General features: G+C 42.9%; 1 pseudogene across 1 annotated transcript; it reads right to left on the bottom strand.

Moving 5' to 3' along the window:
- Window positions 1–21320: 21320 nt before the first annotated feature.
- On the bottom strand, window positions 21321–22522 carry LOC309870151 (endoplasmic reticulum resident protein 44 pseudogene; annotated as a pseudogene). Its single transcript has one exon. The product of its transcript is annotated as an endoplasmic reticulum resident protein 44 pseudogene (transcript).
- Window positions 22523–22766: the final 244 nt, after the last annotated feature.

Genomic DNA, 22766 nt, shown 5'->3' on the forward strand with positions numbered 1-22766 from the left:
CTTTTGAAAAAGGCATACTTGGAGTTTGCGGATTGGCTTTAGGGACCCGCGCGCGCGAAGAGAGCAGCGGGAAGGGGGGCACAAGCTGATTGGTTATGAGGGCCCGCGCGCTCGAAAGGAGAGGTGGGGAAGGGGAACAAGAAGGGGGAAGGGAGGAATGCCATCATGGCGTCTCTATTATTTCTATAAGCCACGCGGCTAGAGAAAGGCAAAAGAGCAATTAATAAGCAATTAATCACACAATTGATAACCTAATTTCATACCTAAAAGCCAGCGGTTTACAGAAAAGCAAACAAGCGGTTAGTTATCCTATCTATCTACTAGGGGAGGGGTCTTTCAATTGCTCTACACCAGGACCCCAGACTAAGGACTAAGGGGCTTCTGTGGAATGTGTTTGCCCAAATGAGTCAGCTACTAAACGTTCTCCTGACATATTCGATGATAATTACGTAAATAAGCCTTCTTCTAGTAAACCCAGGTTGCTGGGCCATCCCTAGCAAAGGGGATTCTGGCTTTATTTCTCTGTTACTCCTAATAGATGTGGGGGCTTCTCCCTCACTCACTTCCCGTGTTAATGGCTATAACTGGAGCCAACTGGGGTTGGTCTAACTCGAGACAGAGACTATAAGGAATATTCCCAAGCAGCTGCCGAAACTCTCTTTGTTTCGGGGAAGTTACCCTGTGTTCTCTGGCCGGACTTGGACTGCCTAACCCCTCCCTCCTTGCTGGTGGGAAAGCATGGCGTCTGCTCCTCTGTTGGGGCTTATGAGCTCTGAAACCGGGAATCCTTTCTCTGCCTCCTGGCAGCACTTTGTTTCTTCTGTTTCCCCCTACTCCTGTTTTTGTGCACCAACGTGCGTGCAGCCTGCATGACTAGCCTCTAGATCATGCACCACGGCTCCTCTCTTCACTGTCAAGGAGCAAGAAGAGCACCCCCACTCCGTATCTTCCCACGCATGTCTCAGGTAAAATTCAAAGTGGAGTGGGCCCAGGTGGAACATAAATCAGTATTGGAACTAAGTTAAGTTTGTTGGTTTAATTAAGATAGATGCATCTTTGAAGTTAACAGCAGTAAATGTGAAACTTCGAAGTTTACTGAAGGTCAAATAAGCTCATGTTATTTATTAAAATTTGTTAGCAAAGAAATGACTAAACTGATGGTTAATTGTCTATCTCAAAGTTCTAATGGGTAATTGCTGAAGTAACTTTCAAAGTCTTTGGTAACCTGAAAGTTTTTTAAAGTTTTGCTTGGATGACAAATGGAATTAAATTGTGGACATCTAGGTCCTAACCAAACAGGATAAAATGCTAAGTCATTAATTACTGGATGTAGGTTTGTGCTTTTGACTTCTTACTGCAAAGAAACTTAAGAGTATTTAAAACTGTTGGTAAACTTGTTTGCCACTTAACTGATTCATAAATTTGCCACCTGAAGAATTCTGTTGTGTAACAGTTCACAATTGGTTAATAACTAAAGGTGTTTCTAAGAATACAAAGTTCTGCTTAGTGTAACTAAGACTGATGGAAATAAAGGGAAACTCTGTATGTAGGAAAGTAGGAGATATGTAAGAAAGACTTAAGGAATGGGAATACATTTTGTGGAAGGTAAGGGAAGGTAATTTTGTCCTAAATGAGATGGTTGTTTAGAAAGAAATGACTTGGGACAAAACCTGAATGCAAAGGAAAGTGTAGAAGGTTTGTGAAGGGAAATCTTCAGAAAAGGAATTTTAGCTATAGTCAAGAATGAACTAAGATTGAAATGAATGGGTTTTAAAGGTACGTTGGTACAAGACTGAAATTGTCTCTGTTCAAAAGGACAATGTTTTCTTAGATCAATTGATCTGCTGTTAAGAAAATGTAAATGGTTTTCTCTTTGCCAGCCCAGAAAAACCAGTTTCTGTGCTTTGTTTTATCAGGTGTTTAACATCCCTAATTATATTTAGGCATGTGCTTCAACACTTTCTAAGATTTTAGCAAATGTTGACAAGATTTAAATTGTAAATCTCTTTAACTCAGGCTTTTCCTTGGTATGTGAAGTTGCTCATGAAGTACTACTGAACCAATGAACTTCATCAGTATTGCCCTAAAACTTGTATACTTGATAGATACAACTTTTATTTTAAATTCATTCACACTATTGTTTGCTTTAAATTTTAAAGATTTTTATAACCTATTTAGCATCACAATGAGAAGTTCAATACAACAAATCCCATAATAACCTTTTAACTTGGACTTTCTCCATCTGCACACTGGTCCTGTCCCCGTGCTTTAATAAACCACCTTTTTGCACCAGAGACATCTTAATGATGAAATTCTAGAACCTAGGTGAGGTTCGGTGGGCTGAGGTCCAGAGCTGATGACCAAGAAAGAATTCTTGAGACGTCTTTGGTGCAAAATGGTGGTTTATTAAGGCACAGGGACAGGACCCATGGGCAGGAAGAGCTGCTGCCCTGGGTTTTGAGAGATGGCAGGTTATTTACCTTGCTGTTGGGAGAAGGTGAGGGGAAGGGAGGTTTCAATGGAACTTTCATATGCTAAAGAGGGCCTACAAGGTGCCGGGATAGGAAGGCCTTGTGGCTTTTTTTTTTTTAATTTTTAATTTTTTATAAACATATATTTTTATCCCCAGGGGTACAGGTCTGTGAATTGCCAGGTTTACACACTTCACAGCACTCACCAAAGCACATACCCTCCCCAATGTCCATAACCCCACTCCCCTTCTCCCAACACCCCTCCCCCCAGCAACTCTCAGTTTGTTTTGGGAGATTAAGAGTCACTTATGGGGGGCGCCTGGGTGGCTCAGTGGGTTAAGCCTCTGCCTTTGGCTCAGGTCATGATCTCAGGGTCCTGGGATCAAGCCCCGCATCGGGCTCTCTGCTCGGTGGAGAGCCTGCTTTCTCCTCTCTCTCTCTCTCTTTGCCTGCCTCTCTGCCTACTTGTGATCTCTGTCAAGTAAATAAATAAAATCTTTTTAAAAAAAAGAGAGTCACTTATGGTTTGTCTCCCTCTCAATCCCATCTTGTTTCATTGATTCTTCTCCTACCCATTTAAGCCCCCATGTTGCATCACCACTTCCTCATATCAGGGAGATCATATGATAGTTGTCTTTCTCTGCTTGACTTATTTCGCTAAGCATGATATGCTCTAGTTCCATCCATTGTCACAAATGGCAAGATTTCATTACTTTTGATGGCTGCATAGTATTCCATTGTGTATATATACCACATCTTCTTTATCCATTCATCTGTTGATGGACATCTAGGTTCTTTCCATAGTTTGGCTATTGTGGACATTGCTGCTAATGAAAATACAACGGTTCAAAATCTGGGACACAACAAAGGCAGTCCTGAGAGGAAAATAAATAGCAGTACAAGCCTTTCTCAATAAACAAGAAAGGTCTCAGGTACACAACCTAACCCTACACCTAAAGGAGCTAGAGAAAGAACAAGAAAGAAGCCCTAAGCCCAGCACGAGAAGAGAAATCATGAAGATCAGAGCAGAAATCAATGAAATAGAAACCAAAAAAAAACAATAGAGCAAATCAACGAAATGGGGAGCTGGTTCTTTGAAAGAATTAATAAAATTGATAAGCCCCTGGCCAGACTTATCAAAAAGAAAAGAGAAAGGACCCAAATAAATAAAATCATGAATGAAAGAGGAGAGATCACAACTAACACCAAAGAAATACAAACTATTATAAGACCATACTATGAGCAACTCTACGCCAACAAATTTGACAGTCTGGAAGAAATGGATGCATTCCTAGAAATATATAAACTACCACAACTGAGCCAGGAAGAAGTAGAAAGCCTGAACAGACCCATAACCAGTAAGGAGATTGAAACAGTCATTAAAAATCTCCAAACAAAAGCCCAGGGCCAGACGGCTTCCCGGGGGAATTCTACCAAAAATTTAAAGAAGAACTAATTCCTATTCTCCTGAAACTGTTCCAAAAAATAGAAATGGAAGGAAAACTTCCAAACTCATTTTATGAGGCCAACATTACCTTGATCCCAAAACCAGACAAGGATCCCATAAAAAAAGAGAGCTATAGACCAATATCCTTGATCAACACAGATGCGAAAATTCTCAACAAAATACTAGCCAATAGGATTCAACAGTACATTAAAAGGATTATTCACCACGACCAAGTGGGATTTATTCCAGGGCCGCAAGGTTGGTTCAACATCCACAAATCAGTCAATGTGATACAACACATCAATAAAAGAAAGAACAAGAACTATATGATACTCTCAATAGATGCTGAAAAAGCATTTGACAAAGTACAGCATCCCTTCCTGATCAAAACTCTTCAAAGTGTAGGGACAGAGGGCACATACCTCAATATCATCAAAGCCATCTATCAAAAACCCACCGCAAATATCATTCTCAATGGAGAAAAACTGAAAGATTTTCCACTAAGGTCAGGAACACGGCAGGGATGTCCATTATCACCACTGCTATTCAACATAGTACTAGAGGTCCTAGCCTCAGCAATCAGACAACAAAAGGAAATTAAAGGCATCCAAATCAGCAAAGAAGAAGCCTTGTGGCTTGATCAATGTCGTTTGGCAAGCCATTCACATTTCTGCTGTCAAGCGTCTTTGTCAGTGAGATTTGAGTTTAGAAGAAATTTAACTTTATTTAGGGCTTGAGGAACTGAGTTATTTGCCTCTGGAAATTGTGCTATTGACAAACTGCTTTGTTTGTAGATCTCTGGGACATTTGTAAAGCAAGGGAGACTCCTGTCTTGCAGGATTGTGATCTCTGCAAGTTAACTATTTATTTATCATTTATTACAGTCAGGGGTGCCTGAGGAATGTCACACACATTACCGAGGGGGAGCAGGTGGAGAAGGGGTGCAGAGTGCCAGCTTTTGCTTTGCCCTCAGCCTGCCTCCGGCTCCCTCATCATTAAGAATTCTTTATTAGCCATCGGCTCTGAACCTCGCCCCACCAAACTTGACCTAGGTTCTGGAACTTCATCACTTTAACAAAGATATCAAGATACACCCAGGAAAAATAAAAATAAACTTCTTCGACCACCCTGAGGAGTTATAGCCAGCCTCCCAACTTTTTCTTCTGTCATTGTTTCTGTGTATTAGTTTTTGTTCTGTTACCATGTAAACCTTTTCCTTGGGGTTCATTTTGGCTGGGTTTCTTTTTTTCCCTTGTCATTTACTTTGTCAGTCTTTTTGATTATTTTTCTTTGTATACCTTATAAATCTAACCTTAGGGGCCCATTCTGGCTGGGTCTTCTCTCTCTCTTTCTCTTTTTTTTTCTTTTTCTTTTCCTGTCAATCTCTTTCTCTCTCATTTTTTCTTTTTTCTTTAATTTTGGTGGCAAACCCTGATTGCTCAAAAGCATTCCAGGATGTACCTTTCCTGGATCACAGTTGATACATTCAGCTATACACCCCCTCAGCCATCTCTCACCAAAGTGACAAGGAGGAGGAATGCCAGCAGAGGAAAAATTCAGAGACTGTGCCCTCTCCATCAGAGCTATTTGATATGAACATAAACAGTACGTGGAAAAGGGAATACTTTTCAATTTCCCACGTATCCAGTACGTGGGAAACGGAATACCTGACTATTATTCAGGCAATTGCTGGCTAGGTTGGAGAAAACCATTAATGACAACATGGGGTCGATTAGGGCAGAAGTGAAAGCCACTAGGGAAGATGTTAACAATGCTATCAATGAGTTCCAATCTATTCTAAATTCTCTAACAGCTAGGGTAACTGAGGTAGAAAATAGAATTAGTGATGTAGGGGACAAACTGATAGAGAAAAAGGATGAGGAGGAGGCCTGGAAAAAATAGCCTAGAAACCATGAAAACAGAATTAAGGAAATAAATGATGCCATGAAACGTTCCAATGTCAGAACTATTGGGATACCTGAGGGGGAGGAGAAAGAAAGAAGACTAGAGGATATAGTTGAACACATTCTCCATGAAAATTTTCCCAGTCTGGGGGGATGGAACCAGGGTTCATGTCCTATAGGCAGAAAGATCCCCCCCAAGATCTTAGAATCTAGAAAGACCTCGAGACACTTCATTTGAAACTGATGAATAATAATTTTAGGCAGGAACTCTTGAAAACAGCTAGGGAGAAGAGATTCCTTAGGTACAGAAGAAGACCCATCAGAATAATGTCAGGCCTGTCCACAGAAACCTGACAAGCCAAAAAGAGCTGGAAAGACTTATTTAGGGCACTAAATAAAAAGAACATACAACCAAGAATACTTTATCCAGCAAGGCTGACATTCAAAATGGATGGAAAGATAAAGAGCTTCCAAGACCAGCAAGGTTTAAAAGAGTATGTGACCACGAAGCTGGCACTTCATGAAATATTAAGGGGGGGGGGTGTCTATAAAAGAAGAATGAACCCAAGAGTGTCATAGGACAAAAATTTGTGAAGACAATCTATAGAAACAAGGACTTCACAGGGAACACAATGTCAATAAAAACATATCTCTCAAAAATCACTCTCAACGTGAATGGCCTACACACTCCCATAAATGCACAGGGCTGCAGATTGGAGAGAACAGGAACCATCCATATATGGTCTACAAGAGACCCATTTTGAATCTAAGGATACATCTAGACTGAAAGTGAAGGGATGGAGGGATGGAGAAACATTTTTCATGCCAGGAGGCCTCAAAAGAAGGTTGAGGTAGCAATTCTTATATCAGATAAATTATATTTTAAGCTAAAGACTGTAATCAGACATAAAAAAGGACACTACATCATTCTTTTCTTTTTTTAAGATTTTATTTATTTTTTTATTTTTTTGAGTTTACAGAATAACTTTATTTTTTATTTTCAGCATAATAGTATTCATTATTTTTGCACCACACTCAGTGCTCCATGCAATCTGTGCCCTCTCTAATACCCACCACCTGCTTCCCCCAACCTTCCACCCCCTGCCGCTTCAAACCCCTCAGATTGTTTTCAGAGTCCATACTCTCTCATGGTTCACCTCCTTTTCCAATTTCCCCAATTCCTTTCTCTCTAACTCCTATGCTATTTGTTATGCTCCACAAATAAGTGAAACCATATGATAATTGACTCTCTCTGCTTGACTGACTTCACTCAGCATCATCTCTTCCAGTCCCGTCCATGTTGCTACAAAAGTTGGGTATTCATCCTTTCTGATGGAGGCATAATACTCCATAGTGTATATGGACCACATCTTCCTTATCCATTTGTCTGTTGAAGGGCATCTTGGTTCTTTCCACAGTTTGGCGACTGTGGCCATTGCTGCTATAAACATTGGGATACTGATGGCCCTCCTTTTCACTACATCTGTATCTTTGGGGTAAATATCCAGTAGTGCAATTGCAGGGTCATAGGAAATCTCTATTTTTAATTTCTTGAGGAATCTCCACACTGTTCTCCAAAGAGGCTGCACCAACTTGCATTCCCACCAACAGTGTAAGAGGGTTCCCTTTTCTCCACATCCCCTCCAACACATGTTGTTTCCTGTCTTGCTAATTTTGGCCATTCTAAGTGGTGTAAGGTGGTATCTCAATGTGGTTTTAATGTGAATCTCCCTGATGGCTAGAGATAAACATTTTTTCATGTGTCTGATAGCCATTTGTATGTCTTCAATAGAGAAGTGTCTGTTCATATCCTCTGCCCGTTTTGATATGATTGTCTGTTTTGTGCGTGTTGAGTTTGAGGAGTTCTTTATAGATCCTGGATATCAACCTTTTGTCTGTACTGTCATTTGCAAATATATTCTCCCATTCCGTGGGTTGCCTCTTTGTTTTGTTGTCTGTTTCCTTTACTGTGCAGAAGCTTTTGATCTTGATGAAGTCCCAAAAGTTCATTTTCGCTTTTGTTTCCTTTTCCTTTGGAGACATATCTTGAAAGAAGTTGCTGTGGCTGATATCGAAGAGATTACTACCTATGTTCTCCTCTAGGATTCTGATGGATTCCTGTCTCACATTGAGGTCTTTTATCCATTTTGAGTTTACCTTTGTGTATGGTGTAAGAGAATGGTTGAGGTTCATTCTTCTACATATAGCTGTCCTGTTTTCCCATCACCATTTATTGAAGAGACTGTCTTTTTTCCACTGTGTATTTTTTCCTGTTTTGTCAAAGATTACTTGATCATAGAGTTGAGGGTCCATATCTGGGCTCTCTACTCTGTTCCACTGGTATATGTGTCTGTTTTAATGCCAGTACCATGCTGTCTTGGTGATCACAGCTTTGTAGTAAAGCTTGAAATCAGGTAACGTGATTCTCCCAGCTTTATTTTTGTTTTTTAACATTTCCTTAGCGATTCGGTGTCTCTTCTGATTCCATACAAATGTTTGGATTATTTGCTCCAGCTCTTTGAAAAATACCGGTAGAATTTTGATTGGAATGACATTAAAAGTACAGATTGCTCTAAGCAGTATAGACATTTTAACAATGTTTATTCTTCCAATCCAAGAGCATGGAATGGTCTTCCATCTTTTTGTGTCTTCTTCAATTTCTTTCATGAGTGTTCTGTAGTTCCTTGAGTACAGATCCTTTACCTCTTTGGTTAGGTTTATTCCCAGGTATCTTATGGTTCTTGATGCTATAGTAAATGGAATCGATTCTCTAATTTCCCGTTCTGTATTTTCTTTGTTAGTGTATAAGAAAGCTACTGATTTCTGTACATTGACTTTGTATCCTGCCACGTTGCTGAATTATTGCTGAATGAGTTCTAGTAGTTTGGGGGTGGAGTCTTTTGTGTTTTTCATATAAATAATCATGTCATCTGTGAAGAGAGAGAGTTTGACTTCTTCATTGCCAATTTGGATACCTTTTCTTTCTCTTTGTTGTCTGATTGCTGTTGCTAGGACTTCTAATACTATGTTGAAGAAGAGTGGTGAGAGTGGGCATTCTTGTCGTTTTCCTGATCTCAACGGGAAGGCTACAAGCTTTTTCCCCTTGAGGATGATATTTGCTGTGGGTCTTTCATAAATAGATTTTATGAAGTTCAGGAATGTTCCCTCTATCCCTATACTTTGAAGCGTTTTAATCAGGACGGATGCTGGATTTTGTCAAATGATTTTTCTGCATCGATTTAGAGGACCATGTGGTTCTTCTCTCTTCTCTTATTAATTTGTTCTATCACATTGGTTGATTTTCAAATGTTGAACCATCCTTGTAGCCCAGGAATGAATCCCACCTGGTCATGGTGGATAATCTTTTTAATGTGCTGTTGGATCCTGTTTGCTACGATCTTGTTGAGAATCTTAGCATCCATATTCATCAGTGATATTGGTCTGAAATTCTCCTTTTTGGTAGGGTCTTTGCCTGGCTTGGGGATCAAGGTAATGCTGGCTTCATAGAAAGATTCTAGAAGTTTTCCTTTTGCTTCAATTTTTTTTTTAAAGATTTTATTTATTTGACAGAGAGAGAGAAATCACAAGTAGACAGAGAGGCAGGCAGAGAGAGGGGAGAAAGCAGGTTCCCTGCAGAGCAGAGAGCCCAACGTGGGGCTCGATCCCAGGACCCTGGGATCTTGACCTGAGCTGAAGGCAGAGGCTTTAACCCACTGAGCCACTCAGGTGCTCCTGCTTCAATTTTTTGAAACAGCTTCAGGAGAATAGGTGTTATTTCTTCTTTGAAAGCTTGGTAGAATTCCCCAGGGAATCTGTCACGTCCTGGGCTCTTGTTTTTTGGGAGGTTTTTGATCACCGCTTCAATCTCGTTACTAGATATCGGTCTATTCAGGTTGTCAATTTCTTCCTGGTTCAGTTTTGGGAGTTTATAGTTTTCCAGGAATGCATCGATTTCATCTAGGTTGCTTAGCTTATTGTCATATAAGTGTTGATAATAACTTATGATGATTGTTTCTACTTCCTTGGTGTTAGTTGTGATCTCTCCCTTTTCACTCATAATTTTATTAATTTGGGCTTTCTCTCTTTTCTTTTGGATTAGCATGGCCAATGGTTTATAGATCTTATTGATTCTTTAAAAAAACCAGCTTCTAGTTTCATTGATACATTCTACTGTATCTCTGGTGTCTACCTCATTGATCAGCTCTAATCTTGATGATTTCCCTTCTTATGTGTGGAGTTGGTTTGATTTGTTGTTGATTCTCAAGTTCTTTAAGGTGTAGAGACAGCTGCTGTGTTCTGGATTTTTCAGGTTTTTTGAGGGAGGCCTGGATGGCTATGTATTTCCCCCTTAGGACTGTCTTTGCTGTATCCCATAGGTTTTGGACCGAAGTGTCTTCATTCTCGTTGGTTTCCATGAATTGTTTTAGTTCTTCTTTGATCTCCTGGTTGATCCAAGGATTCTTAAGCAAGGTGTTCTTTAGCTTCCAGGTGTTTGAGTTCCTTCGGAACTTTTCCTTGTGATTGAGCTCCAGTTTCAAAGTATTGTGATCTGAGAATGTGCAGGAATAATCTCAGTCTTTTGGTATTGGTTGAGTCCTGATTTGTGACCCAGTATGTGGTCTATTCTCTAGAAGGTTCCATGTGCACTTGAGAAGAATGAGTATTCTGTTGTTTTCGGGTGGAATGTTCTGTATATATCTATGAGTTCCATCTGGTCCAATGTGTCATTCAGTGCTCTTGTTTCTTTATTGATTTTCTGCTTCGATGATCTGTCTATTTCTGTGAGAGGTGTGTTAAGATCTCCTACTATTAAGGTATTCATATCAATATAACGCTTAACAGTTTTCTTATGTAATTGGCTGCTCCCATATTGGGGGCATAGATATTTACAATTTTTAGATCATCTTGCTGGATAGTCCCTTTAAGAATGATGTAGTGTCCTTCTGTATCTCTGACTACAGTCTTTAGTTTAAAATATAATTTATCTGATATGAGAATTGCTACTCCAGCCTTTTGAGGCCCATGGCATGAAAGATGTTTCTCCATCCCTTCACTTTCAGTCTGGGTGTATCTTTAGGTTCAGAATGGGTCTCTTGTAGACAACATATGGATGGGTCCTGTCATTTTATCCAGTCTGCAACCCTGTGCCATTTTATGGGAGCATTTAGGCCTTTAACATTGAGAGTGATTATTGATAGATACGTTTTTATTGACATCATGTTACCTTTGAAGTCTTTCTGTAGATTGTCTCTATATTTCTGTTCAATGCTATTAGGATTTTTCCTCTTTTATAGAACCCCTACCCGTTAATATTTCCTGCAGTGTCAGCTTGGTGGTTGCATAGTCTTTTAAGCCTTGCTGGTCTTGGAAACTCTTTATCTCTCCATCCATTTTGAATGTCACTCTTGCTGGATAAAGTAGTCTTGGCTGCATGTTCTTCTCATTTAGTGCCCTAGATATATCTTGCCTGCCCTTTCTGGGTTGCCAGGTCTCTGTAGACAGGTCTCACTTTATTCTGATGGGCTTTCCTCTGTAAGTAAGGAGCCTCTTTGTCCTAGCGGCTTTCAAGAGATTATATCTACAGTTATGATTCCTCAATTTGACTATCAGGTACCTTGATGTTTTTCCGGAATCTATAATCTTGGGTGGAGACCGTTTGGCCTCTAGTACATGAACGCTGGTTCCATTTGAGAGATTGGAAAAATTTTCATGAAGATCTTGTTACACTATATCTTCTAGACTTCTTTCTTTCTCCTCCCCTTCCAGGATTCCAATAATTCTGATGTTGGAACGTTTCATGGCTCATTTATTTCCCTGATTCTGTTTTTGTGGCTTCTAAGCTGTTTGTTCCAGGTTTCCTCCTGATCATTTCTCTCTATCTGTTTGTCCTCCAGATCACTAATTCTATCTTCTGTCTCAGTTACCCTAGCTTTGAGAGAATTTAGATTAGATTGGTACTCATTGAAAGCATTGTGAACCTCATCCCTGGTAGCTGTCAGCTCTGCCCTAACATTGTGAACCTCATCTCTGGTCGCTTTCTGTTCGGCCGCAACTCATTCATGGCTTTCTCCAACCTAGCTATTGCCTGGATAATTGCTAGCCTGAATTCTCTTTCTGACATATTGTCTATGTTGATAGCCATTAGCTCTGTTGCAGAAGTGCGGCTGCACTTCTTCCAGAGAACACTTCTGTCTTCAAGAACCAAACTGCTCCTGGAAGGTTCCGTTACAGCCAGACTGGGTTCTCGACCTCTGCTCGAGGTCACATGCCACTTGCTTTCCCATGCTGTGGGGAGGAACAGGGCTTGTCACTTCAGGGTCAGAAGTCTCTTCACTGACGGAAACAAGCGGGAAGGAGAGTGATGGAGCCTAGAGAGTCTTGTAGCTCAGATTGGAATCTACGCTGAGGACAGAAGACATAAGCAGTAAGTTTCCTCACAGAAGAGTTGGGTTTGCACAGTGAGGGAAGTCTGCAGCCCTTGCGTCGTTTGCTCACACAGCCTTGGGGTAAAGGTTTGGTCTGGATTTTGGTCATTCTAGGGTCCTCTTCTGTTGCTTAAGGAAAGCTTTGGAAACACTGCCTACCTTTAGATCAGCAATGGGGGTGAAAAGCCGGTGGTGAAAAGGTGTTGGTTTCTTAGAGTTTGCAGCTTCAACCTTTGCCTCTGCATGCTGCACTTGCTCACGAGAACACTTGTCTCTTCACAAAACGAGTTGTTGCTGCAGGGTGAAGTTGCAGGCACACTGGGTTCTCAGCCTTCGCTAGAGGCCATGTGCTATTTGCTTTCCCAAGCTGTGAGGAGGCACAGTGCTTGTTGCATCAGCAGCAGATGTCTCTTGAGTGCCTAAAAAAGTGGGAAGGAGAATATTCAGCCTAGGGAGTCTTGTAGCCCAGATTTGATAGTATGTTCAGGACAGAAGCCCTGAGTGGAATGTTTCCTCACAGACAGGATTGTTTCGCACAGTGAGGGGCATCTGGGGCTCTTGCATCGTTTGTTCACCCAGCCTTAGGAAAAAGGTCAGGCATGGACTTTGTTCATTTTAAGGTCTTCTCTTGTTGCTTAAGGAAAGCTGTTGAAACCCTGTATACCTTCAGATAAGCAATGGGGGTGAAAGTTCAACTCTACAGGGTGCTGGTTTCCTAGGGTTTGCAGTGCAGCCCTTTTTTTTCTGATGCTGCACTTCCTCAGGAAACCCCTTGTTTCTTCACAAAATGAGTTGTTTCTGCAGGGTTAAGTTGAAGCTGGACCGGGTTTTTGACCTTTGCTCAGGACACGTGCCATTCGCTTTCCCATGCTGTGAGGAGGCACAGTGCTTGTCGCGTCAGCAGCAGGTATCTCCTGAGTACCAAGAACAAAGAGGGAAAGAGAATGATTCAGCCAGGAAAGTCCTGTAGCTCAGATATGATTCTACGTTCAGGACAGGAGCCATCAGCAGAACGTTTCCTCACAAAGAGGTTTGCTGTGCAAAATGAGGGAATACTAGGGCCCTTGCCTCGTTCGTTCACACAGCCTTTAGAAAAGGGGAGGCACAGGCAGAGTTCACTTTAGGATCGTCTCCTGTTGTTTAAGGAAAGCTTTGGAACCCTGTCTACCTTCAGATCAGCAATGACGGTGCAAAGCCGGTCGTGAGAGGGTGTTGGTTTCCTACTTTGCAGTGTTGCCCTTTCCTTCTGCGGCCACACTTCCTCAGGAGAACCCTTGTTTCTTCACGAAACAAGGTGTTTCTGCAGGGTTAAGTTGTAGATGGACCGGGTTCTCGGCCTTCGCTCCACGGCACGTGCCATTTGCTTTCCGAAGCTGTGAGGAGGCGCAGTGTTGGTCGGGTCAGCAGCAGATGTCTCCTGAGTGCCTAAAAGAGCAGGAAGGAGAATGATTCAGCCTAGGGATTCTTTCAGCCCAGATTTGATTCTATGTTCAGGACAGAAGCCCTGAGTTGAAAGTTTCCTCACAGAGAGGATTGCTTCGCACAGTGAGGGAAGTCTGGGGCCCTTGCGTCATTCATTCACCCAGTCTTAGGAAAAGGTCAGGTGTGGGCTTTGTTCATTTTCGGGCCCTCTCTTGTTGCTTAGGGAAAGCTGTGGAAACGCTGTCTACCTTCAGATCAGCGATGGGGGTGAAAAGCTGGCGGTGAGAGGGTGTTGGTTTCCTAGAGTTTGCAGCTTCAACCTTTACTTCTGCATGCCGCACTTGCTCATGGGAATGTTTGTGTCTTCACAAAACGAGCCATTGCTGGAGGGTTAAGTTGCAGGCACACCGGGTTCTTGGCCTGCACTACAGGCCACGTGCTATTCTCTTTCCCAAGCTGTGAGGAGGCACAGTGTTTGTCCTAATTTTCCTGAGCAGAGGTCACCGGTAAAGGCTCTGTACGTACCTCAAAGAGCCATACCCTGCCCTTCACTCACAGTATGCAACCTCTACAAAGTCCGTCCCTGTTCTGTCTTCTTTCCTCAACAGGGAAGACAGTGCCATGAGTGGGTGTCTGACTGCAGGAGTTTTCCTGAACACAGACCTTTTCAAGGTCACCGTTATGAAAGTTCCAGACTGGGGCTCCATACGTGACTCTTCATGTTTTCCACTCAGTGAGTTCCAACAGCTTCGAACTTTTCACAGACTCAACCCTGTCGCAAGTCCATACTAAAACACACTTCCCTCACGATGTTTGAAGCACTTTTGACTGAGCTTGGCAGTGTGGTTGACCACAGGTCGTGCCCTGCCAATATACGTTTTGGATCCCTAAGAGCCATAGGCTGTACTTCACTAACAGTATGCAACCTGCCCAGAGTCCGTCTATGTTCTGTCTTCTTTCCTCAACTGAGGAGACACTGCCATTAATGGGTGTATGACTGAAGGAATTTCCCTGAACAGAGAACATCTGGGGATCAATGGTAAGGGTCCTGTATGCAACTCATGTTTTCAACACAGTCAGTTCCAACAGCTTCCAACTTTCCATAGCCTCAATCCTGTTGCAAATCCGTCCTAAACCACAGTTCTCTCACATCGTTTGAAGTGTTTTCTACAGAAGTAGACAGTGTGGATGACCACTGGTCTTTCTCTGCCAATATATGTTTTGGAAGCTTAAGTGCCATAGCCTGCACTTCACTCAGAGTATCCAACCTGCCCAGAGTCCGTCCTTGTTCTATCTTCTTTTCTCCACTGGGAAGACACTTCCACGAATGGTTGTCTGCCTGAAGAAGTTTCCGTGAACACAGCCCTACCTATGATCACCGTTATGGAAGTCCCCGACTATGGGCTTGTACGCGAGTTTTCATATTTTCAACACAGAGACGTCCAACTGCTTCCAACTTTCCACAGCCTCAAACCTGTCATGAGTCTGTCTTAATGCACACTTTCCTCACTACATTTGAATTGTTTTCAACTGAGGTAGACAGTGTGGTTGACCACAGGTTGTGCTCTGCCACTATATGTTTTGGACCCCAATAGCCATAGCCTGCACTTCACTCACAGAATTCAACCTGCACAGAGTCTGTTGTTCTTCTATCTTCTTTCCTCAACTGGGAAGACAGTGCCACAAATTGGTGTCTGCATGAAGCAGTTTACCTGAACACAGACCTTCTTATAGTCACTGGTATGGACATCTGAGACTAGCACCCTGTACCCACCTACTCATGTTTTCCACACAGTCAGTTCTAACATCTTCCACCTTTACACAGCCTCATCCCTGTTGCAAGTCCCTCCTAAAGCACACTTCCCTCACAATGTTTGAATCCTTTTTGACATAGGAAGACAGTGTGGATGACCACAGGTCGTACCCTTCCAATATATGTTTAGGAGGTCTAAGAGCCATAGCCTGCACTTCACTCACAGTATCTAACCTGCCCAGAGTCCGTCCTTGTTCTATCTTCTTTCCTCAACTAGGAAGACACTGACACGAATGGGTGTCTGACTGAGGAGTTTTCCTGAACACAGTCCTTTTCATAGTCACCAGTATGGAAGTCCCCGAGTGGGTCTCTGTATGTGACCCATCATGTTTTCCACTCAGTCAGTTCCAACAGCTTCCAACTTTCCACAGCCTCAATGCTGTCGCAATTCCATCCTAAAGCACACTTCCCTCATGATGTATAAAGTGCTTTTGAATGTGCTTGGCAGTGTGGTTGACTACAGGTCGTGCCTTGCCATTATACATTTTGGACCCCCAAAAGCCTTCGCCTGTACTTCACTAACAGTATGCAACCTGCCCAGAGTCCGTCTATGTTCTGTCTTCTTTCCTCAACTGAGAAGACACTGCCATGAATGGGTGTATGACTGAAGGAATTTCCCTGAACAGAGACCATCCGATGGTCAATGGTAAGGGCCCTGTACGCAACTCACGTTTTCAACAAAGTCAGTTCCAACATCTTCCAACTTTCCATAGCCTCAATCCTGTCACAAATCTGTTCTAAAGCACAGTTCCCTCACGTTGTTTGAAGCACTTTCGACAGAGATAGACAGTGTGGATAACCACTGCTCTTGGTCTGCCAGTATATATTTTGGAAGCTTAAGAGCCGTAGCCTGCACTTCACTCAGAGTATCCAACCTGCCCAGAGTCCGTCCTTGTTCTATCTTCTTTCCTCATCTGGGAAGACAGTGCCATGAATGGGTGTCTGACTGAAGGAGTTTTCCTGAACACAGACCTTTTCATCGTCACCAGTATGGAAGTCCTAGACTAGAGCTGTGTTCATGACTCTTCATGTTTTCCTCTCAGTCAGTTCCAACAGCTTCCAACTTTACACAGCCCCAACCCTGTTGCAAGTCCATCCTAATGCACACTTCCCTCACGATGTTTGAAGTGCTTTCAACTGAGCTTGGCAGTGTGGTTGACCACAGGTTGTGCCCTGCCAATATACGTTTTGGGCCCCTAAGAGCCTTAGCCTGCACTTCACTAACAGTATGCAACCTGCCCAGGGTCCATCTATGTTCTTTCTTCTTTCCTCAACTGAGCAGACATTGCCATGAATGGGTGTCCACCTGAAGGAATTTCCTTGAACAGAGACCATCTGATGGTCACCAGTAAGGGCTCTGTACACAACTCATGTTTTCAACACAGTCAGTTCCAACAGCTTCCAACTTTTCATGGCCACAATAATGTGGCAAGTCCGTCCTAAAGCACAGTTCCCTCAATTATTTGAAGCATTTTCGACAGAGATAGACAGTGTGGATGACCACTTGTCTTGCTCTGCCAATATATGTTTTGGAAGCTTAAGAGCCGTAGCCTACACTTCACTCAGAGTATCCAACCTGCCCAGAGTCCATCCTTGTTCTATCTTCTTTCCTCAACTGGGAGGACACTGCCACGAATGTGTTTCTGCCTAAAGGAGTTTCCCTTAACACAGACTTTCCTAAGGTCACCGGTTTGGACGGCCGACACCAGAGCCCAGTTCGTGACTTTTCATGTTTTCAGCAAAGTCAGTTCCAACAGCTTCCAACTTCCCACAGCCTCTACCCTGTCGCGAATCCGTCCTAAAGCACACTTTCCTTACGACATTTGAAGGCTTTTCAACAGAGGTAGAAAGTTTGGTGACCACAGGTCGTGAACTTCCAATATATGTTTTGGACGCCTAATAGCCATAGCCTGCACTTCACTCACAGTATACAACCTGCCCAAAGGCCGTCCTTGTTCTATCTTTTTTACTCAACTGAGAAGATGGGATGGGTGTGGATGGGTGTCAGTCTGAAGGAGTTTCCCTGAACAGAGACCTTCTTATGGTCACCGATAAGGGCCTTGTATGCGACTCTTCATGTTTTCAACACAGAGAGGTCCAATAGCTTCCAAAATTCCACAGCCTCAATCCTGTTGTGAATCCATCCTAATACACACTTTGCTCACGATGTTTGAAGTGTTTTCAGCTGAGTTAGACAGTGTAGATGAGCACAGGTTGTGCTCTGCCACTATACGTTTTGGACCCCAAAGAACAATAGCCTGCCCTTCACTCACAGTATGCAACCTGCACAGAGTCTATCCCTGTTCTATATTCTTTCCTCAACTGAGAAGACACTGACACAAAGGGGTGTCTGCTTGAGGGAGTTTCTGTGAACACAGCCTTACTATGGTCACCGTTTTGGGAGTCCCAGACTATGTCTTTGTACGCGACTCTTCATGATTTCAACACAGTCATTTCCAACAGTTTCCAACTTTGCACTGCCTTAAACCAGTCGCGAATCCATCCTAAAGCACATTTCCCTCACGACGTTTGAAGTGCTTTCGACAGAGGTAGATAATGTGGATGAACAGAGGTCATGCTCTGGCAATATACGTTTTGGAGGTCTAAGAGCCGTAGCCTGCACTTCACTCACAGTATCCAATCGGCCCAGAGTCCGTCCTTGTTCTGTCTTCTTTCCTCAACTGAGAAGACAATGCATGGATGGGTGTCCGCCTGAAGGAGTTTCCCTGAACACAGACCTTCTTATGGTCACTGGTAAGGGCCTTGTACGCAACTCTTCATGTTTTCAACACAGAGAGGTCCAACAGCTTTCAACTTTCCACAGCCTCAACCCTGTTGTGAGTCTGGGAAGACACTGCCATGAATGTGTTTCCGCCTGAAGGAGTTTCCATTAATGCAGAACTTAATATGGTCACCGGTTTGGACGTCCGAACCAGGGCCCTGTTTGTGACTATTCATGTTTTCAGCATAGTCAGTTCCACCAGCTTCCAACTTTCCAAAGACTCAACCCTGTCGCAAGTCTGTCCTAAAGCACATTTCCCTCACAAATTTTGAAGCTTTTTTAACAGAGGGAGAAAAGTTTGGATGACCACAGGTCGTGACACCAAATAGCCATAGCCTGCACTTCACTCACAGTATACAACCTACCTAAAGGCCGTCCTTGTTCTATCTTCTTTACTCAACTGAGAAGACACTGCCATGGATGGGTGTCAGCCTGAAGGAGTTTCCCTGAACATAAACCTTCCTATTGTCCCTGGTAAGGGCCTTGTACACAACTCTTCATGTTTCAACATAGACTGGTCCAACAGATTACAACTTTCCACAGCCTCAACTCTGTCACGAGTCCGTCTTAAAGGGAAGTGTGCTTGAGGAAGGATTCATGAGAGTTTTGAGAGGGTCGAACATGGAAGCTATTGGAAATGACTGTGTTGAAAACCTGAAGAGTCATGTACAGGGCCCTAGTCTCGGACGTCCATTCTGGTGACAATAGGAAGGTCTGTGTTCAGTGAAACTTCTTCAGGTGGACCCCCATTCATGTCAGTGTCTTCCCAGTTGAAGAAAGAAGATAGAACAAGGATGGACTCTAAGCAGGTTGGATACTCGGGGTTACGTGCAGGCCATGACCCTTAGGGTAACAAACCATGAAATGGCAGAGCATGAACTGTGGTCATCCAAACTGTCTACCTCTGTTGAATGGGCTTCAAACTCGGAAAGGGATGTGTGCTTAGGACAGGATAGCAACAGTTTGAGAGGGTTGAAACATGGAAGCAGTTGGAACTGACTGTGGAAAACATGAAGAGTCACATACAGGGCTCTAGTCTCGAACGGCCATCCTGGTGAACATAAGAAGGTCTGTCTGTGGTCAGCAAAATTTCTTTCGGTGGACCACATTCGTGGCAGTGTATTCAAAGTTGAGGAAAGAAGATAGAACAAGGGCAGACTCTAGGCAGGTTGTATACTCTGAGTTAAGTGTAGGCCACGGCCCTTAGGCTTCCCAAACATGGAATGGCAGAGTACAACCAGTGGTCAACCAGTTTACCTCTGTCAGAAGCTCTTCCAATGTAGTGAGAAAGTGTGCTTTAGGATGGAGTTGCAACAGTTTGGAGAGGGTCGACAATGGAATCTGTTGGAACTGACTGTGCTGAAAACATGAAGAGTCACATACAAGACCCTAGTCTTAGACGTCCTTACTGGTGATCATAGGAAGGGCTGTGTTCAGTGAAACTTCTTCAGGTTGACCCCCATTCTGGGCAGTGTCTTCACAGTTGGGTAAAGAAGACACAACAAGGATGGACTCTGGGCAGTTTGAATACTCTGAGTTAAGTGCAGGCCACGGTCCTTTTGCTTCCAAAATGTGGAATGGCAGAGCACGACCTGTTGTTATCCAAACAATCTACCACTGACAAAAACTCTTCGAATGTAATGAAGGAAATGTGCTTTAGAATGGACTTGTGACACTGTTGAGAGGGTCAAAACATGGAAGCTGATAAAACTAAGTGCACTGAAAAAATGAAGAGTCACATATAGTGCCCTAGCTTCTGACATCCATACTGGTTCCCATAGGAAGGTGTGTATTTAGTGAGACTTCTTCAAGCACACACCCTTTTGGGGCAGTGTCTTTCCAATTGAGGAAAGAAGATAGAACAAGGATGGACTCTAGGCAGGATGGATACTCTGGGTTAAGTGCAGGCCATGGCCAATAGGCATCCAAAACATCAAATGGCAGAGCACAATGTGGAGAGCCATGCAGCAGAAGCAAGGAGTCACGTACTAGGCGAGGCTTGAGGAGAAAGGCAGGTGAATGTTTATGGTATGTGGGGGCGCTCAAGGGGAACGCACAACCTGTACTAAAGTATTGGGACTAGTATAAGATTAACCAGGGACCATGGGAAAGGCACAGGAGTAAGTGAACAATAAGTTTCGAGAGCTCACGTCATTAGACACGAGCACCCTGCATGCTCCGGACTGAAGTCATCTGTATCCCTTCTGATTGGGTGTTATACTAGCCGTGTTATGTGGTGATTGGTTGCTTTCTATCCGCTATGGTCTATAATTTGGGGCTATAATCGTTGTACGGGGTCCCAGGGCTGAAGATTGTCAATAAAGAAGTTTGCCACTCACCTCGTCTGCGGGTCGTTCTTGCGGGCCGAGAGCGACATCTGGTGCCGAAAACCCGGGACCGAGACGCCGGACGCAGAACGAGAATTGAAGTAAGAGCAACGATAAGGAAAGTGTGCACCCATTTCTGTCTTTGGACAGGGAAAGCTCCCTGGGGACGATTATAAATTGAGCTACTTAGGCTCCGCGGGGACTATAGTAACGAAAGATTTCCAGGATGGGAAACGAGCTTGCTAGATATAGGATGGAAGGTCCTTTAAGAGATATTCTCAAAGCAAATGGCACTCCTTTAAAATCAAAAACAGCCCGCGCCTTCTTGAAAGAGGTAGGGGAGATTGCCCCTTGGTTTATAGAAGAAGGACTCTTGAACATATCTCAATGGGAACATCTGGGAGAGGATTTGAGACAAAGCCCCACTGTTGCTGCCGGCACTCTTGCCGTGTGGTCCCTGGTGAAAGTATGTTTGCAATCCCCCCGAGAGCCCCTGCAGCGAGCAGTACTACAGGGAGGGGAAGTTTTTGAGCAAGTGAAAGAAGAATCCCGTAAGGGCTCCTCCCGAAACTTTGACTCCGAAAGCGAAAGCTCAGAGGGGATTACGCCACTTCCGCATTCTAACCCCACAGCGCCACCCCATGAGTGGCCCCCGCCTTATAAGCCCAGCTGCACCAAGACGTGCTATTGTTTTATTTTTTATTTATTTATTTATTTTTTAAAAACCCAAAACTTCTTTTAGTTTATTCAAAATAAAAATACACATAGAATTATGAAAATATAGGTTTACTATTTCCACCACGTAAGTTGATGCTGCTGTTTGAAAGGCTTGCAAATTGTTTTTCAAGTTTTTAAAGCTCATCTCGATCCCTCAATAAAGTATACCTATATTCGCTGGGTGCTAATTTCTGGAAGGAGCTCTCAGGTGGACTGCTTGCTACATCTTGGACTTGCTGTCCTGGGGCTATATCAGTTGGGTCAGGACCATGATGGAATTCTCTGTGCAATTTTCCAGAATGTAAGTCAAATACGAATTGCTTGAGTTTTCCAGGAATTAATACATCCCTGAAGTCTCCAAACACATACATGTGCCTAAAGCTGTCAATAGCTATGACAGGGCAGTCTGCTGGAGTTTTCTGTATGTACAAAAGTGGATGTCTAAATTTGTCACAGTCCGCATGCAAAAAGTTTATTGTACCTTTTTCACTTATTAATTGTCGGGCTACTTCATTCTGGAATATTTCTAAACTTTCCGTATCTTCTTTCATGTGGAAGAGTATGAGAAAAGGCAGTCCTTCTTCTGTCAATTCCTCTCCATTTTCAAATGTTATTTCTCGAACAAGAGGAACACATTTATCTTGAATCCAATTGTAAGTCCCATCGAAATTTGTCATAGATCCCAAGTATACCATATCTGGAGCAGAATGCCCGGGTGGTTTGTAGATTATGTTGTCTCCACTGTATCTTTCTGGTTTTGAAACAGCTCCAAATGCAGAAAGGAAGGCACAATCATCGTGCAAAATATTTGCTACTCTTTCAAAAACTCTATAGTTTTCTGAATCCTTTTGCTCAAAATATCCAATGATATTTCTTTTGCTGCGATCAAGAGTGGTGATTTCTGCTAAGTCATGAAGTTCTTGAACAGGGTCGCTTTTTTGTTGCCTGATGTAATCTGCAAGAGCTTTCACTGAGCGCTGGCCCCTGTATTCTCTCTTCATCATCATCCCATTACAAAATAATTTGAGGGTTGGGTATTTGCTTATCCTATATCTCTGGGCTATATCAGAGTGCTGATCACAATCAACTCTGGCAAACACTACTTGATTTTCATTGGGATATTCTTCTTTAATGACATTAGAAGCTTCCTCAAAAATTGGATGCAACATTTGGCTGAAACGACACCTGACTTCCTAAGGAGATGTCCTAGAATATATCAAGGAGACACAATCTGTATCTTCAATCTCTTGCTTTCAAGTGGCTCTTTCCTCTTTTAGCATTCTTAAATCTCTCCCATCTGGGATAGGTGGGTGGGGTCAGTCAGCATAAAAATTTACTAAAGCAACATCAGCATTGTCTGAAATTGAAAAATTAAAATGTCATCTATATTCTCTGTATCAAGACTTATTTCAGTTGTTACAGGAGTAAAAACCCAGGTTACCAGGAGCAGCAGGGAGC

This window comes from Mustela nivalis (assembly GCF_964662115.1).
Source record: "Mustela nivalis genome assembly, chromosome: 7".
In the NCBI taxonomy this organism is placed as follows: domain Eukaryota; kingdom Metazoa; phylum Chordata; class Mammalia; order Carnivora; family Mustelidae; genus Mustela; species Mustela nivalis.